At 37.1% G+C, this 13,800-nt stretch overlaps 1 protein-coding gene across 1 annotated transcript in view; it reads left to right on the forward strand.

Moving 5' to 3' along the window:
• LOC106875220 (uncharacterized) overlaps nucleotides 1-13,800 on the forward strand; it is a 52,509-nt gene that overhangs the window by 20,440 nt on the left and 18,269 nt on the right. The gene's annotated exons all lie outside the window — the stretch shown is intronic.

Genomic DNA, 13,800 nt, shown 5'->3' on the forward strand with positions numbered 1-13,800 from the left:
GTCCGTGTCTTGTCTCCTTGATGAACGGCTTCCTGTTAAATCGCACCACCACTTCCTGTGTTGAAGAAAGAAACTCTGGCACACACACACACACACACACACACACACACACACACACACACTATGAAGTCAGGTATGACTCAATGTTGAAGTTTATTTCTCTCATTTCCTCCTATGCATCAGCAGTTTGCATGTCACCTCCAACAACATTCGCTCACATGCAGATAAAACCACTCTTCATACTTCCTTAATCGTTCACAAATAATCGTCATCCATATACATCCTCACATCAAAGTTGCACTTACTCGAAGAACAGATACCTGCAAGAAATAACTCCAAATATTACTCAAATCATCGCAATAGATGATATAGTCCTAGACATAGTATGGTCACATCTAGAATGCTTTCGACCTTACGTCTGCTTGATCAAGAATAGCCTGGGGTTAAATAGCAACAACAACAAGAGCCAAAGGGCTATGCCGGCTACACTTAAAGAAGTGAAACTCAACAAGACACTCGTGATTATTTATTTTGCTTTTTTAATTACTAAACAAACGTCCACGATGAATCAACTCCGTAATATGATATCTTTTCACAGCTAGAGAGGGACTGGACAAAATCTCTAGACCAGCGATTCTCAACCGGGGTCCACATGGCTTCTGAATGAAGGTCCATATAAGATTTGGTGGGAGAGGGTTCCACGCAACAAAATAGTAAATTGGGGATCCACAATAATATTTTAAAGGTCCCCTGAAAAATTTTACTTTAGATGTATGCATTGCAAGAAACAACTAGGTTTCTTTCTGTACCGTTTTACATATTTCAACCTACACAAATTAATTTGTGAAAAACAAAATAGGAATTTTGAAAGAAGTTTCTATGAAAATAGTTTTTAAGCATCAAATGGCTGTGGGGGCGGGGTCTACCAGAATAAAATAGTAATCAAAAAGGTTCTTAGTTAAAGAATAGTTGAGAACCCCTTCTCTAAACCCTTCACTTAGAAATCTGACAAACTCCCAACTAGATTAGCCACAACCGTTGAAGATGCAACTGCTGCGGTTGCATTATTAGTGTAAGCAATTGAAACTGGAAGGTAGTGTTCCGTGTGACCTCCATATCAAATAATCAACTTCCTGTTATTCATTCGATTATTTCCTCGTAGCTGAAAGCAATAGAGTAGGCAGAAATGGTTATATAACCCTCTTCAAAAGCTCTAGTAAAGCCCACACTTGAGAACTGCTCCATAGACTCGAGCGATACTCAAGTGTGGGCTCTGCTGTTGCTTCACTCTAACATTCTAGACAGTAGCGCTCTCTTGGGATCATTGTGAGTTCACAAAGGAGCTTCAAATGTCAATGAGGCATTATGGCGTGGCGGCGCTAGGTGCTTATTTTAGAAATAAGACTTTTAAATCATGAAAAATAATTATATTTTAAACAAAATTTATTGAAAAATCTTTGCTGGGATTAGTACATATATAGAAAAAAACAGTGCTTTCATTAAGCAAAACCATTACTAATGATGCACAAAATTACAAAATAGATTACAGTTTATAAGTTCTTGCATCCTTTTGCAATTTCCATAAAAAAATACCATAACAGGCTCTATGCACAGTAAATTCATAGTGCGGGATAGTGCACGAAAATATGGAAAATAGAAGCACTACTTACAATTAGTTACTGCTCGATTGAAATAATCTCTCTCTCTCCCTCTTTTGTGAAACATGAAATAATATAATTGAGAGACGCCATCTGCATGAACTAGCATGAATTAAGATATTTAAAGCCGAGAGATTGGAAAAGGTATATACAGTAAACTTGCTAAATAATGATAACCTGAAGGTATCAAGATGTCGTTATTGTGAATTTTCTGTTGTATAGGATGTCGTTTTATTAATATTTATATTAGATAATACAGTAAAATGGATACCATTTTATTAGGTTCAAAATGCGCAATAAACAATTACGATAAAAAAAATAAAGAATCCTTATAAACTAAAAAGGAAATTTTCACAATCTAGATCTTACGTTATGAGCTAGATAATAAATATATAATTATATAGTAATTGCACAATAAAGAAATAAACCAAATAGACATTAAAAGTTAAAAAGAACATAAACCAATATATAATTAGCCATGCGTCTCTATCTCTCTCTGTTTGTCCATCCTACTGAAAGGTGCATTAAAGGCAGCTAACTACTTTGTACTTCTACTATCGCTGTATTTCCTTGAAACACCGACAACTCGTTTAGTTAACTGAATGATGGGTAGAAACGTAGATTATAAGTTTAACTGTTTGTCGAAATCATAATGATATTCATTCGGCAGCTAATGTTGGGTTGTATACGATTGATGTACGTGTTTATTTGTGTGTGTTGTTATCTGAAATCCTTTTGTACCTTATGTTCTCGTGGTTTTGGAGTTGTCCTTCATTGAGATTCTAATTCAAGTAACGGAGTCCAAAAGTCATGTACGTTTTGTTGCAGCTGATGATGGAAATATATGTTTGATATACTTCCAGTCTATGGATCTTGTAGTTTCGTTGTTCTGAGTGTCCTTCATTCTCGTAAGATTGAACTTGGCAAAGGGCTCTTGGTTTAAGGTGGTTTTGTTGCATATATAACAAATTTAGCTATTAAATGTCTTTTTTCTAACCATTCAACGCTTATGTACGTCATAATTGTGTCCAAAGTTTAGGTTGTTAGCTGTATAAATTCAACATGTCAAGCAGTAGAATAAGCTTGTGTGTGTGAATAGTTTGTTCGTGAATGTAGTTTATTAAAGTTTATTCAGTATTGGTTTGTACTTTTCTATGAATATATTTTCTTTGTTTATCTCTGCTTGCTCTGTGGTATTGACTGAAGAAAGGTAAAGTGGAAAGGCTTGGAACTTGGGGGGACTTATTTTTGGCACATATGTTTATGCGTCCCTTAAGTGGTATCTGCCTCGTACTGGGGTCTCGTATTTGTTGTCTGTTAATATTAAGTCTCTCCTTCTCTGTTTGTATATATATAAATTAAACAATAGGGTAAAAAATTGGATATTAATTAATATCAATTTAATACCAAGTAATAAGCACATTAAAAGAATCAGGGAGACTCAGAAAAAATATCTGAGATCTCAAAGGATTATTGTATATGTATATATAAAAATATATAAAAATATATATAAAGGAGTCCACTTGGTGGACTGCTAATGTGCTAGACATGTGATCTTCTTCTAACATATATATATATTATTTTATTAAAAGAGTTCCAACTCTGTCTGTTTTTTATGTTTTATTTATATTCTTGTAAAATTAATGTGGGATATAGAATATGGAATATATAATATATAATATAAAAATGGATGGTACAATGAAATGAAGTATTGAATGTCTTATTGAATATATGGAATATGTCTTATTGAATATATGAAATATTGAGTGTTCAATATAAAGGATTAAATAAATATATAAAGACGAATACGTATTTTCAATACCTTTTGGTATTTCATCATGGCCGGTATCTGACAGACTGTAACATATGTAATATATACATGCATATATATATATATATATATATATACACACACACACACACACACACACACACACACACACACACACACACACACACACACACACACACACACACACACACACACACACACACACACACACATATATTCACTCACTTAGATATGAACAGATCTTACACACAAGTAAAACATATACATACATAGAACATATATGCAAGCACATCCGTCTTATTCTTATTCCTATCAGTCTGTCTTCTATATATGTTAATCATTTATTTTCTGTTGGTAATGATGCTGTCTGAAATTCTTGTCTGTTATTTTAGCTGTTAGTAATGCTGTAACTATTGTAGTTGTCTACGAGTGGCATCGCTGTCTGTCTGTCTGTGTACAAATATATATATAGAGATGTGTGTGTGTGTGTGTGTGTGCCTTTGTGTCTATGTTTGTCCCACCACCATCGCTTGACTGCGGCCATGCTGGAGTACCGCCTTAATTCGAGAAAATCAACCCCAAGACTTATTCTTTGTAAGCCTAGTACTTATTCTATCGGTCTCTTTTTGCCGAACCGTTAAGTTACGGGGACGTAAATACACAAGCATCGGTTGTCAAGCGATGGTAGGGGGACAAACACAGACACACAAACACACATACATATATACGACAGGCTTCTTTCAGTTTCCGTCTACCAAATCCACTAACAAGGCTTTGGTCGGCCCGAGGCTATAGTAGAGGACACTTGCCCAAGGTGCCACGCAGTGGGACTGAACCCGGAACTATGTGGTTGGTAAGCAAGCTAATTGCCTCACAGCCACTCCTGCGCCAGTACTGTATATTTTTTTATTATTTTCATAATTTGTATATATTTATTTTATTATAAATGCAAAACAACAGCACAGAGGAATCGACGTAAGCTTAAATATATATTTATACGTGTGTGTGTTTGTGTGTGTGTGTGTGTGTGTAAGAGAGAGAGAGAGAGAGAGAGAGAGAGAGAGAGAGAGAGAGAGAGAGAGAGAGAGAAAGGGAGAGAGAGAAGACAGGAATATATATATTTGTGCATACATGTGTGTGTATATATGCATATATAAACAGAGAACGAAAGACGACACTAAGAGAAAGGGAAGGGGGGAGAGAGATAATGGTATCACAGAACAAACATTCTTATAATAACCTGATTACCATTAATAGAATTTATTGCCTCTTATCATTCTTATTAACACGGAATTCACAAGTGTTTCTCTTGTTATTGTTGTTGTCAGCATTCTGTAGAGCAACTGGCAGCTGGCTGCGGTACCTGTTTTCAGTTATAAGAACAAACCAAGGGAGAGAGAGAGGGGTAGAGGATCAGATTATTGAGAAAGGACGTGAACAATGGAGGTGGGGACGTAATAGAACATATCCAGTTTGTAAGCCTACCTACTTACAGAATATTGGGGTTATGGGAGCAAAAGATTTCGGCTAAGGTGATGACGAAAAGATTACTGTTTGTCTTGGATTATAGCTGCCACGCCCGAACAGCTTCTCCATCTGCTACACGCACAAAGATTAAAGAACAAAACAAAAATTGTAAAAAAAAAATAATAATTAAAAAATGGCTTATCATTTGATTGGTTGCGAAAAATTCACTCACAAACACATTACATAATTCTCCTGACCCAACACAACAAAGATGGAACCTCGATACACTCTAATTAGCAACCAAGTCTTCACCAAATCACAGCCCTGTGTCTTAGAAAAACAAGAACACATTGGAACGGTCCTGAATACATTGAAGTTACTCACTTCTTTCCCATAACATTTCTACCATTAGGGCACTTGATTTTTGTTTTCTTATCAGTTTTTTCCCCTCCTTTTCTGGGGTTTGCTCTTTCTTCATGTAATCCAGCCCTTGTTGTTGTTGTTGTTGTTGGCACTCCGTCGCTTACGATATCGAGGGTTTCAGTTGATCCGATCAACGGAACAGCCTGCTCGTGAAATTAACGTGCAAGTGGCTGAGCACTCCACAGACACATGTACCCTTAACGTAGTTCTCGGGGATATTCAGTGTGACACAGTGTGACAAGGCTGACTCTTTGAAATACAGGCACAACAGAAACAGGAAGTAAGAGTGAGAGAAAGTTGTGGTGAAAGAGTCCAGCAGGGTTCACCACCATCCCCTGCCGGAGCCTCATGGAGTTTTAGGTGTTTTCGCTCAATAAACACTCACAACAACCAGTTTGGGAATCGAAACTGCGATTCTACGACCACGAGTCCGCTGCCCTAACTACTGGGCCATTGCGCCTCCACAATCCAGCCCTAACCGGTCTGGTATAGCAGTAACTGCTTTGTTACGATATTTCTGTTCAAATAAATTGCCTTTATTTCTAATGTTTAAATTGTTGAAAACTTTTGTAAAATATATTGGGTTGTCCGGAAAGTTCGTGCCGATTTTTAAAGGAAAAAAAAAAAAAGGTCAATAAATACTTGCCATTACATTTTTAATCAACCAAATACGAACCATTTTGTTGCACAATGCGTCTCCATCTTTCCTTTAACTTGAAAATAACCTCTTCCCAGAATTGAGGTGGTTTCATGGCAAATAAGTCGAAAGGTAAGCTACTATAAATCGGCACGAACTTTCCGGACAACCCAATATTTGTCATTATGAACCTGGTGTAAGGCGGCGAGCTGGTAGAATCGTTAGGAGGCCGGACAAAATGCTTAGCGGCGTTTCGTCCGTCTTTACATTCTGAGTTCAAATTCCGCCGAGGTTGACTTTGCCTTTCATCCTTTCGGTGTCTATAGAATAGTACCTGTTGAGGACTGGGATCGATGTAATCGACTAGCCAGCTCCCTCCCCCAAATTTCCAGACCGTGTGCCTATAGTAGAAAGGATTATTAATCTGGTGTAAGGCAGCAAGATGGCAGAATTGTTTGCACGCCGGGCAAAATGTTTAACGGCATTTCGTCCGTTTTAAAGACGTTCTGAGTTTAAATTCCGCTATGGTCAACTGTGCCGTTCATCCTTTCGGGGCTCGATGTAATAAGTACCAATTGAGTATTTGGGTCGATGTAATCGACCAGTCCCCTCCCCCAAATTTTCAAGCTTTGTGCCTATAGGAGAAAAGATTATTAATCTGATGTGCAAGGCGGCGAGCTAGCAGAATCGTTAGCACGCCGGGAAAAATGCTTAGCTGTATTTCGTCTGTCTTTACGTTCTGAGTTCAAATTCCGCCGAGGTCAACTTTGCCTTTCATCCTTTCGGATGTAATAGACTATCCCCACTCCAAAACTTCCAGCCTTCCATAGTAGAAATGATTATTAATCTGGTATGTGAAGCATAAAATCTTGATGGAAGCTTTTAATTTAGATTAACAGGATTATTGTTTGTAGTTAATTTGAGCAGACGTATTAAGAGACTTCTGTAGTGTAATCATAAGCGCCATCATCTCGTAAGTGATAAAACATACGTGGTTTGTATCCTGTTCTCTTTTTTTAATTTATCTGGAATCGGGTCATATAACGTTTACGATTGGATACCTACTTACTTGTTTCAAATTTAGACACAAGGCTCTCAATTTTCAAGGTATGGGTTGGTCAATTATATCCACTTCAGCACTTGATTTGTACTTTATTTTATCGACAACGAAGAGATGAAAAGAGAAGTTGTTCACAGCGGGAATTTGAACCAGAACGCAAAGAAACGAACACAAATATAGTAAAGTTTATTTTTCCCTGCCGATGTTCAAATGATTATACCAGTCCACCGTGCTTGTATATATAATCACTTCTGTACTTTAATTTTACATCATGTAAAGCTAGAAGGAAGCAACGATATGGAGTCGTGTCAGTGAGCTCGTTTCCCTTTCCGACTGAAGCCAATTCATTTCACATCAATGACGTCACTGAGATTGGTTTTATCCGGTGCAATAACTGATGGTGTCACTCCTACCCATGGACTTCCTCTCGTAACAGACCAAACCAAATAGAATCCTTAGTAATTATTTTTTTTATACTTATGTTACTCCTAAGTCGTAATTTTCCTTTAGCACTGAACGTAGCATGCTTCTTTTAACCACACAAAAATTCATCAGTGATAGAAATAAGCGATTAAAAAGAATGTACTGTTCACGTATAACAATAAGAATATTTTCAAATGCTCGGCCACAACCATGTTCGTACGCATTATTCCACCACATACATTCCAGTTCTTTTAAGTAATTATGAAATAGTTCCTCTGATGTATCCTTCATCCGATTCAATTTTTCATTGGCATGAAATCAAAAGAGATTTTGAGTTCATGTAGGTTGACAGGATTTAAAAAAAAAAATCATATTGGCGTTTTATTACACGTGATAACTATTCATAGTCAAGTTCAAAGAAGGAAAGTGATGGTAGTCTCTCGCAGTCCAAGGAAGACAGTTCTGCAATTTCTTGCTGAACAACCTATGCACAAACGATTTGGTTATAGTGACCAAATGTTAGCACTGTACATTAGCTCACTTCCTCCATCAAATCGACAGGTGCATGGTGTGTCACACATCAGGCGTCGAAGTGATCGCAGAGCAACGTGAGATGAAGTATATATTTTGCTCAAGAACGCAATGCGCCGTCCGGTAATTGAAACCAAGATCTCGCGATCGTGAATACAACACTTTATCCACAAGGCCATACGCTCTCACAAAAAGGAAGGTATTCAATGATACTTAGTTTCTAACATCTTCAGCGCATAATGCTGTAACGAGTTGGCAGAAGTGTTAGCATGCAGGGCAATATGCTTAGTGACGTTTTCCCTGTCTTTATGTTCTGAGCCAGGACTTTCGCGACACCCTTAAAGCCAGGAACTTTTCAACACACCCTCGTATGTGTACTACTAAATTTAAACACTCACGTATGTTTTCTCACACTTTCACTTCAAAACGTTAAAGGACCATCTGGATTTTGTGTGTGTGTGTGTGAGTGTGTATGTGTGTGTGTGTGTTTGAGTGTGTATGCGCGTGTGTGAATGATTGTGTGTATGTGCATGTGTGAGCGTGTGTGTGCAGAAAAGAATGACACACGCAATTTAACTATATAGTTAAATTGTACGTATCTTTCCTCGTCTCTTATTTACTCTATTGAGTGCTTTGAATGACTACACTGGAGGGTTTTTTTTTTTTAGATAAGGTCACCATCTGATCGGGGAGAAAGCATTTTCTGGCTGTGAAGGTGAGGATGTATGTTTGCGCGTTAGTTACGTACGAGATAGTAAAGGACATTTTATACGACGACGACGATGAGTGTGTATGTGTGTGTGTGTGTTTGCGTGTTCGTTACGTAAATGTATATCTGTACGTCTGTCTTAGTATATATATGTGAGTGTATATGAGAGTGTATATGTGTGTCAGTGTTTGTGTGAGTGTATGTGTGTGAGAGTGTATGTGTGACTGTCAATTACACCGATGTAAACTCGCTATGTGAAAGAGCTATAGTGGCTCCAACTCATGAAATGGTTGATCAACTCAATCATAAACTTCTTCAAAAGTTAACAGATACACCAGAAATGACTTTTCTATCAATTCACATAACAGTCGATCAAGATCAGGCTAATCAATACCCTGTTGAATTTCTGAACACACTTAAACTCACTGGAATGCCACCGCATAACTTGACACTAAAGCTGGATGCTCTCATTATATTGCGTAGGAATCTTGACCCATCTCACCTGTGTAATGAAACCCGCTTAATTGTTACTTCCATGAAGCCCCATGTCCTGCAGTCTACAATCATAACAGGTAATCACAAAGAAGAAAATGTCTTTATTCCAAAATTTCCTCTCATACCTAAAGATGTTCCATTTGAATTTAAGAGACTTCAGTTTCCAGTTAAACTAAGTTTTGGTATTTCAGTTAACAAATCTCAGGGTCAATCCCTCAAGGTAGTTGGACTTCATCTCTCTACTACATACTTCTCCCGCTGCCAACCCTATATTGGCTGCTCACGAGTTGGAAGCAGTAACAACTTATTCATTTGAACACCAACAAAAAATTACGTAATGAATATTGTTTACCCTGAGATGGTTCAAGATTGACAGATTTTCAGTTCAAAATTCTATTATCATTACAATTTGGATATTTGAAAATAAAATATAGATATTTTGAAATAACTATGAGAAAAAAAATATATATATCTTCATATTTATAGTTGACTAATCTCAATAAGAACAGCAATAACCTGGGCAACACCGGGCAATTCAGCTAGTAAAGATATATTTGTGACTGTTTATAACACTGAACGTTAAATTCTTTGGTGTTCTTGTCAAGATATTGCAAAATACAGATAAATGTAGAAAAGGCTGTGAAAGCATTTTCAGATATAAAATCGAGAAGAAAAAAAATGATGAAGCATGTTTTTCAGCATCTGTTCTCACCACTTCTTTTGTTCTTATTCTTTAATTTATCATAAAACTTCGCTGCAGCTACGAAAGATCAACAACATCCTTTGGACTCTCTCTCTCTCACTCTCTGTCTCTCGCTCTCTTTCTCTCCCTCTCACCCATCCTTCAGTCGGTGTTTGTAACAAAAATGTGTTGAGATATAATTGCCAGTATTGCAGACACGGTCACCTTCTGTCTGTCTGTCTGTCTGTCTGTCTGTCTGTCTCTCTCTCTCTCTCTCTCTCTCTCTCTCTCTCTCTCTCTCTCTCTCTCTCTCTCTCTCTCTCTCTCTCTTTCTAGTTATATCTAAGGAAGGGTTAAAACGTTATTGCCGAGCTTTAAATATTTTCTTTAGCTTGTATATTCTATCTAATAAACACTTTATTCACAATTTTCCCTTCTTGTGAAAATTAAAAATAAATATACTTGTAAGAAGACCGAAATTTAGCATGCTCTAGGCGCCAGCAATCACCAAGACTGTAATGACTTGAGTATTTTGTGTGGTCTAAAAGATTTTTAGACAGAAATGTAAATATTATTTGTTATAGTGTGGAGGTGGCGAACTGACAGGATCATTAGCAACGCCGGGCGAAATGCTTAGCGATATTTCGTCTGTCTTCGTGTTCTGAGTACAAATGCCGCCAGGGTCGACTTTGCCTTTCATCCTGTTGGAGTAGATAAATTAAGTACCAGTTATACACTGGAGATCGATGTACTCGACTCATCTCCACCCCCACCAAATTTTCAGGCCTTGTGCCTATAGTAGAAAGTATTATTTGTTATAGTGTATAACAGATGGAGTACGTTTGACTAATTTATATTTTGTTATTGTCAATTTACTTATTTTATAAATTGTAAATCTAATATGAAAAATCTTCTCTCAAGGCTTGTGTATTGACTTCTAACGTAATAACTGCATGGTGTACTTAGTAGTGTTATTTCTGATATTTGAGAATAAATTTATCCTTTGTTCATGAGAAGATTTGGTTGCAATTTTTAGTAGCGAAAGTGGCCATCAGAAGGAACCATATTAGTTCGTGCTGTTGTTTGCTTGAACAATCTCTTGATTTTCTCTTTGAAGTATTCTGTTTTGCAAAAAAATGTCTGTTTGTCTATATGTACGTACGTGTGTATGTATGTATGTATGTATGTATGTATGTATGTATGTATGTATGTATTCTCTTAGTCTTTTACTGGTTTTCGTTATTTGACTGCGGCCATGCTGGAGCACTGCCTTGAAGGATTTTAGTCAAACAAATCGACCCCAGGACTTGTTTTTTAAGCCTAGTACTTATTCTATCGGCTTTTTTGCCGAACCGCTAAGTTACGGGCACGTAAACTTACCAACACAAGTTGGGGTACCCCAGTGACGGGGTTACAAACACAGACACAAATACACACACATACATATACGACGGGCTTCTTTAAGTTTCCGTGTACCAAATCTACTCACAAGGCTTTGGTTAGCCTGCGGCTATAGTAGAAGACACTTGTCCAAGGTGCCCCGCCGTGGGACTGAACCTGGAACCATGTGGCTGAGAAGCAAGCTTCTTACCACACAGCCACGTGTGCGCTCTAGTCATGCCTACGTATGTATGTATTATGTCAGAGGCCACTCTTAGTGCTACTGGTAAAATCTAACCCAGTACAACCTGCCGCATGGTCGGGACGTCAGTGATTAAGTTGGCAACCCTACCATGCCTGCTTGGTAAGGAGGATGGATTTCGTCGGACAGCCTGCAGGAGGAAAAGCAAAATGTGTCAAAGGACAGATGAACTCAGTAGAGTCAACAGCCTTCCGACAGCTGGAAATGAGAGACCCCTAATTTTTGTTTAGACATCCCCAAGAGGAAAGAAATTCCGAAATACTTCCCGCTCATTGCGAAGCCGGAAATTTTGCTCTTGCTTGTTTCTCGACTACTTGGCTTTGCAAGTGAGAATCTTGGCGGTATTGTGCAAGATGCTGTTAACATTAAATTTTAGCACGGACATGGCTGACAGCCATTGTCATTAATGTCTAAGATAAGAGAATTTTGTTAGTGATGGTCACACTAATCAACGAGCTGATACCCACTACGTATGTGCTTTTGTATGTCGTTATTCAGTTTCATTTCAAGATTTCTTGCCAATAAAGAACCGGTTTCTAACCTAGATCCAAGGCTCCTTCATTGGAATTTCAGCACCAAGAGGGTATGTCTGTCTGTCTGTCTGTCTGTCTGTCTGTCTGTCTGTCTGTATGTATGTATGTATGTATGTACGTATGTATGTATGTATACGTGCAGATTTGTATGTTTGCATATAGTTGGATGTCTATATATGCTCATATATACTTATGTATGTATGTATGTATGTATGTGCATGAGTGTAGATATATATGTACGCGGGTATGTGTGTATGTATGTATGTTCTAGTAGCAGCAGCAGCAGTAGTAGCAGTAGTAGTAGTAGTAGTAGTAGTAGTAGTAGTAGTAGTAGTAGTAGTGGTGGTGGTGGTGGTGGTGGTGGTGGTGGTGGTGGTAGTGGTAGTGATTCAATTAGATTAAGTTCCAATAATATGATATATACACAGCCTAGTCTGTGAGGCAAGGTGGTGATTGACTTTTAGTATTACACAAATACAAATGCACGCAGGCACTCACACACACACACACATGTGTGTATATATATATATATATATATATATATATATATATACACACACACACACACAAACCGCACGCACGCACAAACATACACACACGTGAACACGCGCATACAAACAGCCACCCACTGACAGATACATACATATGGAAACACTTCATAACAGTTGCTGACTGTTTATAAACTGTTTAATCATCTCAAGGACTTTCATAGGGTGTTTGTGCACGTGTGTATGTGTGTATGTACGTGCGAGTGTATTAATGGATGTGTATGTATGAATGTGTACGTTTGTATATATATATATATATATATATATATATATATATATATATATATATATATATATATATATGCATTTACATATATGTATATATATGTGTGTATATATATATATATATATATATATATATATATATATATATATATATATATATGCATTTACATATATGTATATATATGTGTATATATATATATATATATATATATATATATATATATATATATATATATATATATACATACAGAATATATAAGGAGTTTTCATCAACTGACTTAAAGTAATTGGTATATACTATGAATGCTCTGTTTGGTTTCAATCCGGTTTGAATTGCATCTAAACGTGTGATGTTGAAACTGCCTATCAGTAGCGGCTATAGGTGGTTTTTCTTTGAGCAGGTAGGTATAGGTATAGATTAAAGTGAAAACGAAAAAGCAAACCGTTAGATATCACCGGTTTGTATTTTCATTTTTACTCTAATCTATCTATCTATCTATCTATCTATCTATCTATCTATCTATCTATCTATCTATCTATCTATATATATATATACATACGTACATAATACATACACACAGAAACAAACTCACACACACACAAACACACATATGCACGCGCATACACACACATACACACTCACATACGTTTATGTATAAGAAAAGAACTCATGGTGAAAAGAACACATGGCGTAGTTATGAGGAATCAGTTCCATGTACAAAAAATATACACACGATCTGCAAGGCAATATTAGTTTAATGGCTGAAGTAGTGACCACAACGTGGCAGATAAGTAGATTTTCGTTGATCGAGGCAGGACACCTGGCCAAATATGTAACAAACTAGAAATATTACTGGCTGCACTGCTATGGTGTAAGGGAAACCACCATGTCCTGAGGTTTAATCGTTAAGGAGCACTATTCCATGACACTTGTTAGATCTGATGACTGTGAATTTGAGCTGGTAGGCCCTTGAT

This window comes from Octopus bimaculoides, chromosome 11 (genome assembly GCF_046866305.1).
Source record: "Octopus bimaculoides isolate indiv1 chromosome 11, ASM4686630v1, whole genome shotgun sequence".
Lineage (NCBI taxonomy): Eukaryota > Metazoa > Mollusca > Cephalopoda > Octopoda > Octopodidae > Octopus > Octopus bimaculoides.